Source organism: Lissotriton vulgaris, chromosome 7, assembly GCF_964263255.1.
Source record: "Lissotriton vulgaris chromosome 7, aLisVul1.2, whole genome shotgun sequence".
Taxonomy (NCBI): Eukaryota; Metazoa; Chordata; class Amphibia; order Caudata; family Salamandridae; genus Lissotriton; species Lissotriton vulgaris.
In genome coordinates, this window is record NC_141695.1 from 1,118,035,436 (window position 1) to 1,118,050,082 (window position 14,647).

The following is a 14,647-nucleotide window of genomic DNA, read 5'->3' on the forward strand; positions in this document are numbered from 1 at the left end:
CGGATGTGCAGCTCATCCCTAATGCAGAAACGTGCATCTCAGCCCGTAGTCTCTTTGGAACCGCCATTGTAGGATGCATCCTTGACGCAGGCCTTTGCACCGCAAGCCCCTTGTTGACAGCATCCTCGACGGAAATTACACAGGACCTCGCATCACAGACCAACAGCTCCTAAGAGCCACCACTGCACAACATCCTCGAAGAGCGAGTTTACAGTGCTGCGCAACCAGGTTTTAAGGTACTCTTGTTCAGCTCGTCTAGCTTGTTTGCTTCCTCTGTCCAGACCATGCTCCCTTTGCATTTGGACTGAACTTGTCACTTTGTCCAGGTCTGGTGCAACCAGATAACTACAGTTTCCGCTTAGTGCTTCTAGGCACACTTTTACCATCAAACATTTAAAATTGTGTATCGCCTGTTCTACTCATTGGATTTTTGTGGCAAATATTTTATATAATTTTCTCTATTGTTTAGATTGGTGTTCTTGCTGTGTTTTCACTTTATTACTGTTTGAAGTATTGCATAAATACTTTACACATTGCCTCGAAGTTAAGCCGGACATGCTTTGTGCCCAGCGACCAGAAGGCTAAGCACAGGTTAATATTGGGTTTGCTTGAGACTTCATCCGGACTCAAACTGAGGTTGCTGCTCAAATATAGTTTCATCCCCCTCAACCAGTAACACAATTTCCAACACTGGAAAATCCAATATTTCTCCATCTACGCGCCCAGGATTTGAGACAATCTTATCTACCAAGACCTCTCCTACCCTAATGCTTTGCATGGAAGAGCCGAAGACACACCTCTTTAAAGAGCCTCAGATACTGCCATAAAATTAGTGCGAATGCCAGAATTATAAAATGATAGATACAGGATGTCAAGAAGCACACAAAATGATGAAAAGTGCAAAGGCATTGAAGGTAGATCAGAGGAAAAGGCACCAGGCAAACCAGAAGAGGCCTGGGCTGTAGAAACAGAACCTAATAGAAAGGTACAGACAAGGGTGTAAGAGCGGAACAGGTAAGAGGACGTGGGCCAGCATTCTGTTGTTCAATCAATCAAAGTACTTGTAAAGCGTGCTACTCACCTGTGAGGGTCTCAAGGCGCTGAGGGGAGGGGGTGCCGCTACTGTTCGAACAGCCAGGTCTTGAGGCGAGCAGGTCCTGGGTCTGACGTAAGTGGGTGTGGAGGGTGTTCCAGGTCTTGGCCGTGATGTAGGAGAAGGATCTGCCGCCGGAGGTTGTTCGTTGGATGCGGGGGACAGCGGCGAGGGCGAGGCTGGCGGAGCGGAGCTGGCGGGTGGGGGTGTAGAAGCGGAGTCTGCTGTTAAGGTAGGCTGGTCCGGCGTTGTGGAGTGCTTGGTGTGCGTGGGTGAGGAGCTTGAAGGTGATCCTCTTGTCGACGGGGAGACAGTGTAGGTCTCTCAGGTGGGGGGTGATGTGGCTGCGGCGGGGGACGTTGACGATCAGTCGGGCGGAGGCGTTTTGGATGCGTTGTAGTCGTCATAGGGGTTTGGATGGGATTCCTGCATAGAGTGCGTTGCCGTAGTCCAGTCTGCTGCTGATGAGGGCCTGTGTCACTGTTCTTATTGTTTCAGTCGGGATCCACTTGTAGATCCTGCGGAGCATGCGGAGGGTGTTGTAGCAGGAGGAGGAGACGGCGCCGACCTGTTTAGACATGGAGAGGGAGGAGTCGAGGATGAATCCCAGGTTGCGTGCATGGCCGGTGGGTGTTTGTGCTGTTCCCAGTGTGGTCGGCCACCATGAGTCGTCCCAGGCTGAGGGGGTGGGTCCGAGGACGAGTACCTCCGTCTTGTTGGAGTTCAGCTTCAGATGGCTGTTCTTCCTCCAGTCGGCGACGGCCTTCATTCCCTCGTGGAGGTTGGTTTTGGCGGTGTGCGGGTCCTTGGTGAGGGAAGAGGATGAGCTGGGTGTCGTCTGCGTAGGAGATGATGTTGAGGTCATGCTGGCGGGCCACTTGTGTGAGGGGGGCAATGTAGACGTTGAACAGCGTCGGCTGAGGAATGAGCCCTGGGGGAAGCTGCAGATGATGTCAGTGGCCTCGGATCGGAAGGGCGGCAGGTGGACGCTCTGGGTTCTGCCGGACAGGAAGGACGTGGTCCAGTCAAGGGCCTTCTCTTGGATTCCGGCTTCTAGGAGGCGTCTCTTTAGAGTGCGATGGCAGACCGTGTCAAAGGTGGCTGACAGTTCCAGGAGGATGAGGGCTGATATTTCGCCGTTGTCTAGTTGGTGCCTGATGTCGTCTGTGGCCGCGATGAGGGCTGTCTCGGTGCTGTGGTTGAATTTGAATCCGGACTGGGACTGGTCTAAGATGATGTTGTCTTCCAGGTGGCGGGCCAGTTGCATGCTGACGATTTTCTCAATGACCTTCGCTGGGAACGGGAGCAGGGCCGGAAGTTCTTGAGGTCCTTGGGGTCCGCCTTGGGCTTCTTGAGGAGGGCGTTGATTTCGGCGTGTTTCCAGCTTTCCGGGAATGTCGCTGTTTCGAAGGAGATGTTGATGACCTTCCAAAGTTGGAGTGCGATGGCAGCATCTGCTTTGTTGAATACGTGGTGTGGGCACAGGTCTGACGGAGATCCTGAGTGGATGGAGTTCATGACCTTGCGTGTCTCGTCGTTGTTGACGTTGGACCAGGAGGACAGGCGGTTGGTGCTAGTGGTGTTCACAGGGGAGGTGGGGTCTGGCGTAGTCGGGACGGTCATGGTGTTGAAGCGGTCATGGATGTCAGCGATCTTGCGGTGGAAGAAGGTGGCTAGTGAGTCCCACAGTTCGTGTGAGGGCGGTATGTCGTTGGCGTTGGTGCTGTAGTTGGAGAGTTCCTTTACGATGTTGAAGAGCTCTTTGCTGTTGTTTGCGTTGTTGTCCAGGCGGTCTTTGAAGGAGGATCTCTTGGCTAATCTGATGAGGTGGTGATGTCTGCGGGTGGCATCCTTGTGGGCTGTGTGGTTGTCCGGAGTGCGTTCATAGAGCCATATCTTCTCCAGTTTCCGGCATGCGCGTTTGGAGGCCTGCAGCTCGTCGGTAAACCAGGTGGCTCTCTTGCTGGCGTGGTTGTTGGAGAGTTTCTTGAGTGGGGCGAGGGTGTTGGCGCAGTCGTCAATCCATTGTCTGAGGTTGCGATGTCTGGGTTGGTAGGGTCAGTGGGTGGGTTTTGGGCGAGGGTGGTGATCAGCTGGTCTTCGGTGACTTTGTTGGGAGCAGCCCCACAGGGCTTTCCTGCTCTAAGAGTATTCTCGAAGAGCAGTGCCTGGAAGCGGACTGGTTACAGTCTCTATCACAGTTCCCCCCCCTGTGAAATTCTGCCTCTCAGGACATCTCTGCATTTTGCACCCTAGGTCAATGACTCTTGCTTCATCTCTCCTAGTCAGTACCCAGTGGCTGCATGACCACCATGTAGCCTAGGATGAGGCAAATTAATTTAATTTAGAAAGAGAATGTACAATGACCACTTGTAAATCACGCATCGAACAACAAATTGCCTTTGGTCATTGATTTAACATTACTCATTTTAATAATTACCGAAATCTATAACAAGAAATGGGAGAACAGTGATTCAAACCTGTGACTGGTTAGGCACAGTTCTCTCCAGTTAGCAGACAGCTCACATATTTTAGAATATATATATTACTCAGAATGAATGTTCTTTGTAATAGCACTGGAGTTTTACTGTTCTCTACAAGAATGTGTACCTGCAGATGTCAATTTGCGGCCGACTCTCTGAACATGCTCTTTACTAAAGGAAAAATTATGGAGACAGCACACTGCCTTCAGGAGATCTGGATCATCACAGCTCTCCCCGGACACAACTAAAACAGCAGCAAGTTACAGTGGATATCTGAAAATAACGAGGTAAACATACAAGAAAGCCGCCACGATCTTAACAGGAATCAAAAGTGATATATATAGGATGGCACAAAAAAAGATACCAGCTTAAATTTGGGAGCGATAAACAGAAAACTGGCAGGCCACATCTCTGTTGTACTTTGAGCGTCAATGTCAACACAAAATCCAAATAGTCTGCTCCCCCCACACCCCCTCCCAAGTCAAGAAAAATTGAAATCTCAGAGAAAAGGGCAACAGACAACGACCTTCAAAGGAGGGTCATCCCTGGAACAAACAAAACACTGAAATTAAAAGTACCTCAAACTTGATATAACTGGTCCACCACACCTTGGAAGTGGACAATTAAAGCTCCGGAAACATTCAAATCGATCTTTCTGGGCTAAATAAAAATGGACGAAATGATGGAGTATAATGATAACAAGCAGATTGTTAAAAAACAAACAAACTTTGACTTCTATACTGGAGGGTTTTGGAAATGGGAATATCCACTCTCCTACGCTGGGTGCACTTGTGTAAAAGGCTTTACAAGTTGCACATTCGAACTGATGCATTTGTTTGCTATATTTCGAACTGAAGGTTCTGATTTTACAATTGCCTCAATTCTAGGTCGTAGGTATTGTTTGAAAACATAGCATCGGAGACTGATTAAGAGCCATGCAATGTTATCTGACAGCCTGGTATCACACGTATAACCAACAATACATTAAAAGGCCATATAAGGTTAGTGGCCAGTAGCTCAAAATGCTTTTATGGCAATTGTCATGGTTGTGAACAAAAAATACAAGCGCTACCTTATCTTCGTACTGTAGTTAAGGCACAGCAAACACTTTCACAGCAGACTTCTGCTTCCGATTCACTTGACCTTTTCCGATTTCTGAAATAGAAAAATAGGTACATTTATTAGTTAACGTGCAACTGGGTTATGTATTGATCTTGCTCTCAAACAGAAAAACTTAAGTGAAATTTCCTATAAAACTGAGAACATGAAGCCGTATGGAAAACAAGAGCGATAAGGAGTACTGAGAAAATAAACAGTGTAGCAAGGTCTCGCTGGGCTAAGAAGACCGCCAACTTAATAATAATAAATAAATAAAAATGATTTTCTCAAAAGAAATTTCAATTTCCATTGTCCCATTAGAGTTGGTGTCACGCTCGAAAAGCTGGTTCAACCTTTTAACAATCAACTACTGGTGGAGATAATCTTGTCTCATCGATTGCATTTCTAAATATACATAGAAAAACACAGGTCCATGAATGCCTCATCAATAATGCATAACTTTGTACAGTTCTTGGGTAGGCCCAACACACATATTGTCAGCAGAAGGTTGTCAACCTAGGAAGCACCAAAACAGAGATCATGTTCACGAGTACCCCATCCAAAACTATGCTACTTTCGCCCCTGGAACAAGACCCTACCCTAACCGTTGGTCAGAAGGTGATTCCATAGACACATACGCTTTTGCCTCATCATGCTAAGAGAAATCCTCCAACCCCTACATATTAAAACTGCAATCAAACGAGTACTAATACGTCAGAGACTCAACATACCCTGCCCACAAAAAGCACAGAGGAAAGATACAGAACCCTTTGAGACGTCTGAATAAAGTGGTCCTCACCTTATTCAACAAGCATTGGCATAGCCAATAGGACTCGCTTTTGGGACCTTATGTGTTTATTTAGAAGTGTTGGCTATGATGTAGAGTATTGTGGCTGATGTGTTTTATGTGAAAACGTTGAAATAAAAAGTGTTATATGTGGTACTTAGTTGTATTATGTGTAGTGTTTTGATGTTGCATTGAGTATAGTGTAATTATGTGGTGTGTAATTATGTGTTGCTGATTGTTCTGTGTAGTGTATGTATATTGGATTGAGTGTATTTTAAAAGTTTGTTGTGTCATGTGGCACTGAGTGATATTATGTGGGTTGTATTAATGTTGTATTGAGTTGTGAGTAATTATGTGGTATGTAATTTTGTGGTATTGAGTGGAATTATGTGGAGTGTATGTTGCATTTAGTAGAGAGTAATTATGTGGTTTTGAGTGTTGTGTGGAGTGTATTTTCGTTGTATTGAGCAGAGTGTAATCATGTGGCATGTTAATACGGGGCACTGAGTGATATTATGTGGATTGTATTGATGCTGTATTGAGTATAGTGTAATTATGGGATATGTAATAATGTGGCACTCAGTGGTATTTTGTGTGCTGAATTTTATATAATCTAGTTATGTTATGTAATTATGTGGCATGTAATTACGCATTTTTGAGTGTTATTATGTTGGTTTTATGTTGTATTTAGTAGTGTGTAAGGATGTTGTGTATTTATGTAGTTTTGAGTGTTGTGTGGAGTGTATTTACATTCTATTGAGTAGAGTAATTATGTGGCGTGTTAATACGTGGCACTGAGTGACATTATGTGGATTGTATTGACACTGTTTTGAGTAGAGTGTAATTATGTGATATGTAATTATGTAGCACTGAGTGGTATTCTGTGTTGTGTGTGTGGAATGTAATATAATGTAATTATGTGTTTTGTAATTATGTGGCATGTAATTATGCATTGTTGAGTGGTATTATGTGGGTTGTACTTTGCATATAGTATAGTGTAATGATGTTGTGTGATTACGTGGCTTTAAGTGTTGTGTGGAGTGTATTTATATTGTATGAAGTATAGTGTAATTATGTGGCGTGTTAATCCGTGTTAATGAGTGATATTATGTGGATTGCATTGATGCTGTATTGAGTTGAGTGTAATTCTGTGATAAGTAATTATGTGGCACTGTGTAGTATTCTGTGTGGTGTGAGTTGTCCAGGACCTGAAATACAAAGCGACTGCGTGCCTATCCCCCCCAAAAAAACTGACAACCCTTCCCTCTTTGCAGGCACTAACATTACAGTACTGTATAGAGCGCACAAGGCCATTATATATATATATATATATATATATATATATATATATATATATAGATAGATGTAGATATATATACACACATATACACATATACACACACACAGTAAGGCAATATACAGCTTTGAAATAAATAATAGAGCGCCCAAGGCCGTGATTACATTTGCGGTAAAGTGTGGCGACTAAAAATAAAAGCCCTTTCGTTCTTACAATGTTTCAAGAAAAAAAGTTTAAAGAGAGTGTTAAGCGTCCCGGCAGACTAACTTACGAAATGTATTTAAAGATCCGGGGGGAACTGAAGGGACAAGTTGTCATTTCATGATGGTATGCATTGTCAAGTTTTGCTGTCAAACATTTTTCCAATTATTTTAAGAAACAGTGCACAGCAAAGCATTTTCATGTTTCTATGGTTTTAGAGTGCTCTGAGTGTCTGAATATGCATGCCGATAATGAACACACCACTGAGGAGTGTTCACATAATGGGCATGTTGCGGTACATTATTTCATGTTCTTTCAGAAATGTTGAGAATCCGGCAATACTCCAGACTAGAACTGAATAAATCTTACCCCTTGCAGCTTTTCTGGTGTATTCATTATATTAAAAAAAAACTTGAAATGTGCTTGAGCTCGCAAAGCAGGCGCAATGCAGAGAAGTAAGCTGCGGCAGGCTTTTTTTATATGCGAGCAAAAAAAAAAAAAAAGACCCACAAAGCGTTTCTCTTGCAGGAGCAAGCAGGGGCACCATCTGTTTAAAGTTAATTACAAACAGATGGTTTAAAATCTCGCTCCCGCAAGAGAATCGCCAAACGTGCACGTGTTGCCATTGAAAGCAATGCAAAGCGTGCAAGTTTTTGGCCGAAAAAGTGAATAGATTCCTAAAGGTCTCATCTCATGCAGCGCATGTGCGCTGCGTAGGCAAGACTTAAAATGGTCAGACCACATAATTCCGGGCTAAATGTGAAGCAAATGTGTCCCAGTGGAAAAGATAATGATATTTCAGAGTCTACAATGGCCATTAAAGAAAAGACGAGAAAGACCTGTGCACATTTTTCTCCATACACCACTGGCCACAACCTAACATCAGGGGAGACTAGGTAGGACATCCGATCAAAAAATAATTATGAGAGGGCTGTGAAAATCCAACATTTTTGGCGAGACAACCCTGGAGTCCAGGCTACACCAGAGAGAACTACCTTTTTAAAATTAATATGTTATAGTATTAAAGACACATCTTGTCAAAAATGTGTTGAACACACATGCAGCCCTAGTTGGAACCAACCCGCTGAGTATCAAAGAGTGGTAAGATCTCCAAGACTTGCTAAAACATGCACTAACTAGGAACTGATGCTAAAGACTCCTAAGTAAGGAATCTTTCTTGTTAGCAACAGTGTCCATTAATACAGTTCTCGATGACCAACCTGCCCATCATACCAGGCATGAGCTTTTAGAACAATATAAGCTCAAATTTCCTTTAAGTGAATGTATAGTAGATACTTAGCTACATATGTGGTTAAATGTGCACTGTCTTTTTGCTTTTTGATCGGCCTTGTTCAATTCATCGGATACAGATTTTATTTAAAAAAATTATTTTGGTTCGCCCTTTGACCTTTAAATTACTACACTATCTCCTTAATCACACCAACAATGAAATATGTGAGGTAGGGGAAACTGAACTCTAAGTACATGGCTTGTAAATTTTCAGAAGCCAGGCAGTTGGTATGCACTATCTCTTGAGACACCTGCACCTCCTAAATTGACTTACTTTATTCATATCTCTTCCTTCAAGCACCACACACCTTCAAAGACAGTGGGCTGGAAGTAGGTGGCTCTTCGTCCCAGACTGTGGATATTCACCGTTCCTGGCCTAGAGGAGCCGTTCCCTCCCACACTAATGTATCAGCTCACGACTGTGACTAGTGTTGACACCAGCCACGCAGGACAGGACATACATGCTCTCGCCTACTTGACCTCCTGGTGGCCACTTCCTAAGCTCTACCCACTTGTAGCTTGCTTGAAATTACAATAGGAGAAGCAATGGAAGGACAGAGATAGCACTATCATTAAACAGGTCATCAGATAAAAAATTTTAAGAAAGACACCAAGCGCTCCCCAGCCACAAAAAGGAGACACCAGTGACAAATTCTGATTGAAAGTTTTAAAGACTACCTACCTACCTTTTTTGTGAGAAAATGTAATTCTGTGATGATAACCCTAGCTCTCACCACAATCCCATTTTCCCCATGATCACAGTAAGTAACATCACTGCACTCCTCATCACCCATCTGCACAGGAAGTGAAATCACTGGTTTCCTGCCATACCCATCTTTAAAAGAAAAAGCCAGGCACGAGGACTTAATTTCCTCATTTTCCCGCTGCACGGAAAAGGACACGACGTCCTGCCTTCTCTCTAATTCAATCAACTATTCAAGGTGCCCCTATCGCCCAGATATTTTGGACGAAGCGCATACACAGAAAAAGGGGTTTGCCTGTTAGGGCCGAAAGAGCCTCGGGACAGACCCCTGTTCAACTAAAATTGGAAGGTAAAATGTGAACATGTGCAACACCCAGCAGCCCATATTGCCAATCCCCATAATCACACTAAGACCCAGATAACCCAAACACATAGCAATCGCATAACACATAGAACCAACCTTGTACACACCCCACAATCACACACACTCAAGCTACATAGCTTACATTTCAACTCATTAATGCTCGTTCTACAGTACTATCCGCACCAGACATCATCTATCACAGTCTTGATGCCTTCTTCATCACATAAGAATGGTTTACCCCAAATATCCTGCATAGCTTAGATCTGCTTCTTTCCTCGGGCTACAGCTTCCTTCATGTAACCCAGCACATTAGAATGGAGTAAGCCTCTGGGCCATCCATAAGTCTTCCTGGTCTTGCACCCAAGGCAAGTAAGCAACATTCAACTGCATGAAGCTGTTGATATGCCATTTCCCACAGTCTGCAACTCAGACGTACACCTTTCAACACACCTACAGGCCTCTGGGCTAAACAAGAATTTTAATTATGAATTTTCAGAACCCTTCGCTACCTCACCTATTTGACATGCGCACACCACCTTGGTGAGTGACTTCAACATTTCAAACAAAACATGCTCAAAAACCCAACACACTCCAAAGGCCACATCCTTGCCCTTGTCTTCTCAATATGACCAACAACCCACAGCAATCCACCATACCCTTGGACTAGATCGAACTCCTTGCCATCCTTATAGCCATACTCTGCATCCTATCAACAAACAAACATAAACCCAAAAGAGAAGACCAAATCATCAATCCTTCAAAGACTTCCCCATAGACAACTTAATGCTTCAACTCATTTCTCACAATAGCAACTCCATATCTGATGCTAACACCCTTCCAAGCAATGTCAACTCTTTTCTGGAAAACTGTGCAAATTTCATGCTCCAATTAAAAACACGCAACTGCGAGCCAAAACCTTCAGTGCCCTAGTACTCTTAACCTCTTCGGTGCTCATGACGGAGTGGTTCCGTCATGAGCGCCTGTTGGGCTGTGCTGATGACGGAACCGTTCCGTCACGGCCACGCCCGTTTTTTAGAACCTTCAGCACAACGAAAATTCGCGCCTCGCTGAAGGGGTTAAGAATTTGATAAGAAAAACAATTCCCTCACAGACAAAAAGAAAATGGAAGTTGATCACTTTATATTGAAGTTGCTATGTGCAACATGCAGCAAGCTTATCACATCAGCCAAAGAAAACTACTATACTAAGACCATTAATGAAGCAACCAACAGAAGCAGAACACTTTTCAAGACAATCAGGAACTGCATCAACACCCTCCCAGACCTACCTATCCTCAGCCCTCAGAAAAGTGCAAAGCCATCAACCTCATCTACAGTGAAAAAATACAGAAGATCAAAGAACATATCAACAATTCCAAGTCCCCTTAATCTCTTACACTCACCCCTTCCCTCAGACTCTAGCAATGTGCTGCAATAAAAGCCCTATCTCTTGCAGATCTTGATGGCCTATTCAACTCTCTCGAAGCCACTTCTTTTGAACATGATGTATTACCCTTATCCTTCATCAACCTTTTCTCTGGGGACCCTCTTTTGCTTCTACTGACCACTGTCAATGCCTCCCTAACTTAAAGCATCTTCCCAGAAGCACTTCGACAGCCCAGATCCTCCCACTCAAAGAAAACTAAACTTTCCCCTGACAACCTCACTGGCTACCAGCCCATCACTCATCTACCATTTATTAGCAAGATAAATTGTAATAGCAATCTATGTTCAACTCCAAGATCACATTAAAGCTAACCAACTCTCGCATGAGTACTGGTCTGGGTTCAGATCACGCTGCAGTTTGGAGGACGTTCTTGTAAGGCCAACTACCTACCCCTCCTGTTACATTCAGTATGTCCCATACTGTGGGATTGCGGAGAGGTCTTCGTGGCCCATCCCGTTTCTCTACCACTCTGCAAACATGCCTCCAGGTGCCCTACTGGTTGGGGGATGAAGCCCCCTTGGATTCTAAGGGACCTTGGTGGCCAAGAAGCCCTCCTAGTACTTACTGCATGTCCTACAAAGAAGGATTCATGAAAGCTATTCAGAGGCCCACCCCCTTTCTCCACCACTCTGCAAACTCCATTAATACTTTCACTGAAAAAAACAAGGGTTACAGGGATGTTCTAGTTAAGCTCAGTTTTCACTCATACAAAACCAGTGAAATTCAGCAGTTATAGTTAGCTGAGCGAACTATAACTCGTGCCACTGCAATGTACAGCTTATGAGCTCACATGCTGCATCACTCATGACATGATCTGTGACATCACTGATGACATCATCCACAAAATCACCAACGCACCCATAAAAACCCCATAGATCATTCCTACACTCACTGCCACACAGCCATTCACAAATCCTTTCACATAACCGTACTTACAAACCCACTTACTGATTCAATCAATCAATCACTGAATTTGTAAAGCGCACTTCTCACTCGTGAGGGTCTCCAGGCGCTGAGGGGGGGGGGGGTTGAGGGGGGAATAGCTGCTGCATCTGCTCGAAGAGCCAGGTCTTGAGGAGCTTCCTGAAGGTGAGCAGGTCCTGGGTCTGCCGCAGGTGGGTGGGGAGGGTGTTCCAGGTCTTGGCAGCGAGGAAGGAGAAGGATCTGCCTCCGGTGGTGGTACGCTGGATTAGTGGTACATCGGCGAGGGCGAGGCTGGCGGAGCGGAGTCGACGGGTGTAGAAGTTGAGTCTGTTGTTCAGGTAGGCTGGTCCGGTGTTGTGGAGTGCTTTGTGAGCGTGGGTGAGGAGCTTGAAGGTGATCCTCTTGTTGATGGAGAGCCAGTGCAGGTCTTTGAGGAGGGGGGTGATGTGGCTGCGTTGGGGGAGGTTGAGGATCAGGCGAGGCGAGGCCTTCTGGATGCGTTGTAGTCGCTGTAGGTGTTTGGTTGGGATTCCTGTGTAGAGTCAGTTGCCGTAGTCCAGCCGGCTGCTGACAAGGGCTTGGGTCACCGTTCTTCTGGTTTTGATCGGGATCCACTTGTATATACTGCGGAGCATGCGGAGATTGTTGTAGCAGGAGGAGGAGACGGCGCTGACCTGCTTGGACATGGAGAGGGAGGAGTCGAGGATGAATCCCAAGTTGTGTGCGTGGTCCGCTGCATAGATCTACATGCACACATCCGCTCACCAACCCATACAACCACTCATACACCCAATCACTAATACAGCCACTGACATATCCACTCATACACCCATACAGCCACTCACACACTGAGGCAGTCACCCAGAGAGCGGAGCTACTCACTCAACTACTCACTCACTCACCTATACAGTCAATCACACAGCCACCTACTCACCCATATAGTTACACACATACACCCACTTACTCATACAGATACGAACACCTACTCATTCACCTATACAGTCACTGACCAGCACACACTCACCCATATAGCCACTCTCACATTCACTCACTCAACCATACAGTTGCTTATATACCCCAATACTCACATATACTGCCATTCACATACTCAGTTACCCATAAACCACTGACACATCCACTCACCCACAAAGCCATACACACACACACACACTAACTCACTCACCCATAAAGCCCCCCACTGGCTCACCCACTCGCTCATCCAGGCAGTCACACATCATCCACCCACACATGCACTCATACACACCCATACAGGTACTAAGACAACCAATCGATCACCCATACAGACACTCATGTACCCACTCACACACCCATACAGCCACTTAGACACCAACTGACAGACTGTAACAGACATTTACACAACCAGTCACTCACCCATAAATTCCCAGAGACACCTAATCACTCACTTATACAGTCAGTCACGCACCCACTAAATCATCCATACAGGCACTCATGCACCCACTAATTCACCAATACACCTTGGTGTATATATATATATATTCAACACTCGTCAACTATTTAAAAACACTCACAGTCACTGAATTATGCCATGAGTGATGTCATTCGAGATGGCATCAGCGATGGCATGAGTGTTGTCACTGACCATGCCATGAGTGATGTAATATGTGAGGTCATAAGCAGTGCATTGCAGGGCCGCAAGTTATATAGTTTGCTCGCCTAACCATAACTGCTGAACTTCACTGGTTTTGTGCGGGTGAAACATGAGCCTAACTATAAAATCCCTGTAACCTTTGCTTTGCTCAGTGAATTTCAACGTTTTTTTTAAATTCCATTTCCTAACTATAACGTCTGTGTAACCTTTGGTTTTTTCAGTATATATATATATTCATATATGGCTAACTTTACTGTGGGTGATGGCATTCTGCTCTTTTACAAGGAGCACATCAGCACAGTACTTTCCCTCATGCCTGGAATTCTTACGGCAATTTGTGATCCAAAAACATGTTTGCTTTTTGCAAATGATTTTTCTATATTGGTGAGGGCAGGCAGCTCCCATAAGAATAATGTTTTGCAAAAACCATGTGATAAAACAAGCACTGACAAAACCAAAAGGTTGACAATAAAAGCTATACCTATTTTTACTTTTTACGTTTCTATAATCTTTAAGAAACTGGCTTTACACAGATTTTCCACTGTCAATATTTATGGAAATTCAACCCAACTAAACAGGCTTTATTAAATCATGCTTCAAAGAAACAGTACCCGAACTATGAAGTAGTTTAGCAAAGTGGTTTTGCTATTCGTTTGTGTACATTTTATTTTGAAAGCAAAGAATCATCAATCTTGCTTTCAGGCTTCTGAAAGAGAGCAGTAAGACACAAACTGTTAAACTTTGCAAACATATGTACACATTTTTATTCTGCAACCACGGTCATTAGTGCAAGTTGAGCGCACAGTATTTACTTAGAATGCATACCCTAATAATAAAGACTTTGCCCTAATGAACCATGAATACAAATTCAAATACCATGAACATATGGATACAAATGTTACCTTAAACTCCGAAAATGCTCTTTCACAGACCATTATGAGGTCCTGCGGACTGGCAGCCAAAGGATTTGTGCTGCAGCGGGTTCAGCCTACTTGTTCAAAAGGACAAAATAAACAGGAAAACTTGTTGTCCTTGACCTCAAACATTAAGTTCCGGGCCTTGGTGATAGGAATTTCACACACCTATAAAAGTAAGTCAACCTGCAGCCAGAAATAGCTGAAGACTAACTTTATGAGCTCAATTGTACAGCGTTTTGAAGGGGTTATCTACTGAAGACGGGTATAACAGCAGGAATATATCCTCTGCAAGGAGGAAGCGAGGCAACGCTGAAGTGGGTTGAGTAGACTATACATCTCTCTTGGCTTCCCCTTTATCTGTTAACTGCACTTCAAAACAATCTGGCACCTTAAGGTTTCGAAAGAAAATGTCTC

The 14,647-nt window shown here is 44.3% G+C and overlaps 1 protein-coding gene across 1 annotated transcript in view; it reads right to left on the reverse strand.

The window, feature by feature from the left end:
* Positions 1-14,647, reverse strand: part of LOC147703010 (sideroflexin-1) — a 232,257-nt gene that overhangs the window by 163,444 nt on the left and 54,166 nt on the right. The window contains exon 2 of the mRNA XM_086931570.1: positions 4,649-4,731. The gene's annotated coding sequence lies outside the window, so the exon portion shown is untranslated. The remainder of the gene's footprint in view (positions 1-4,648; positions 4,732-14,647) is intronic.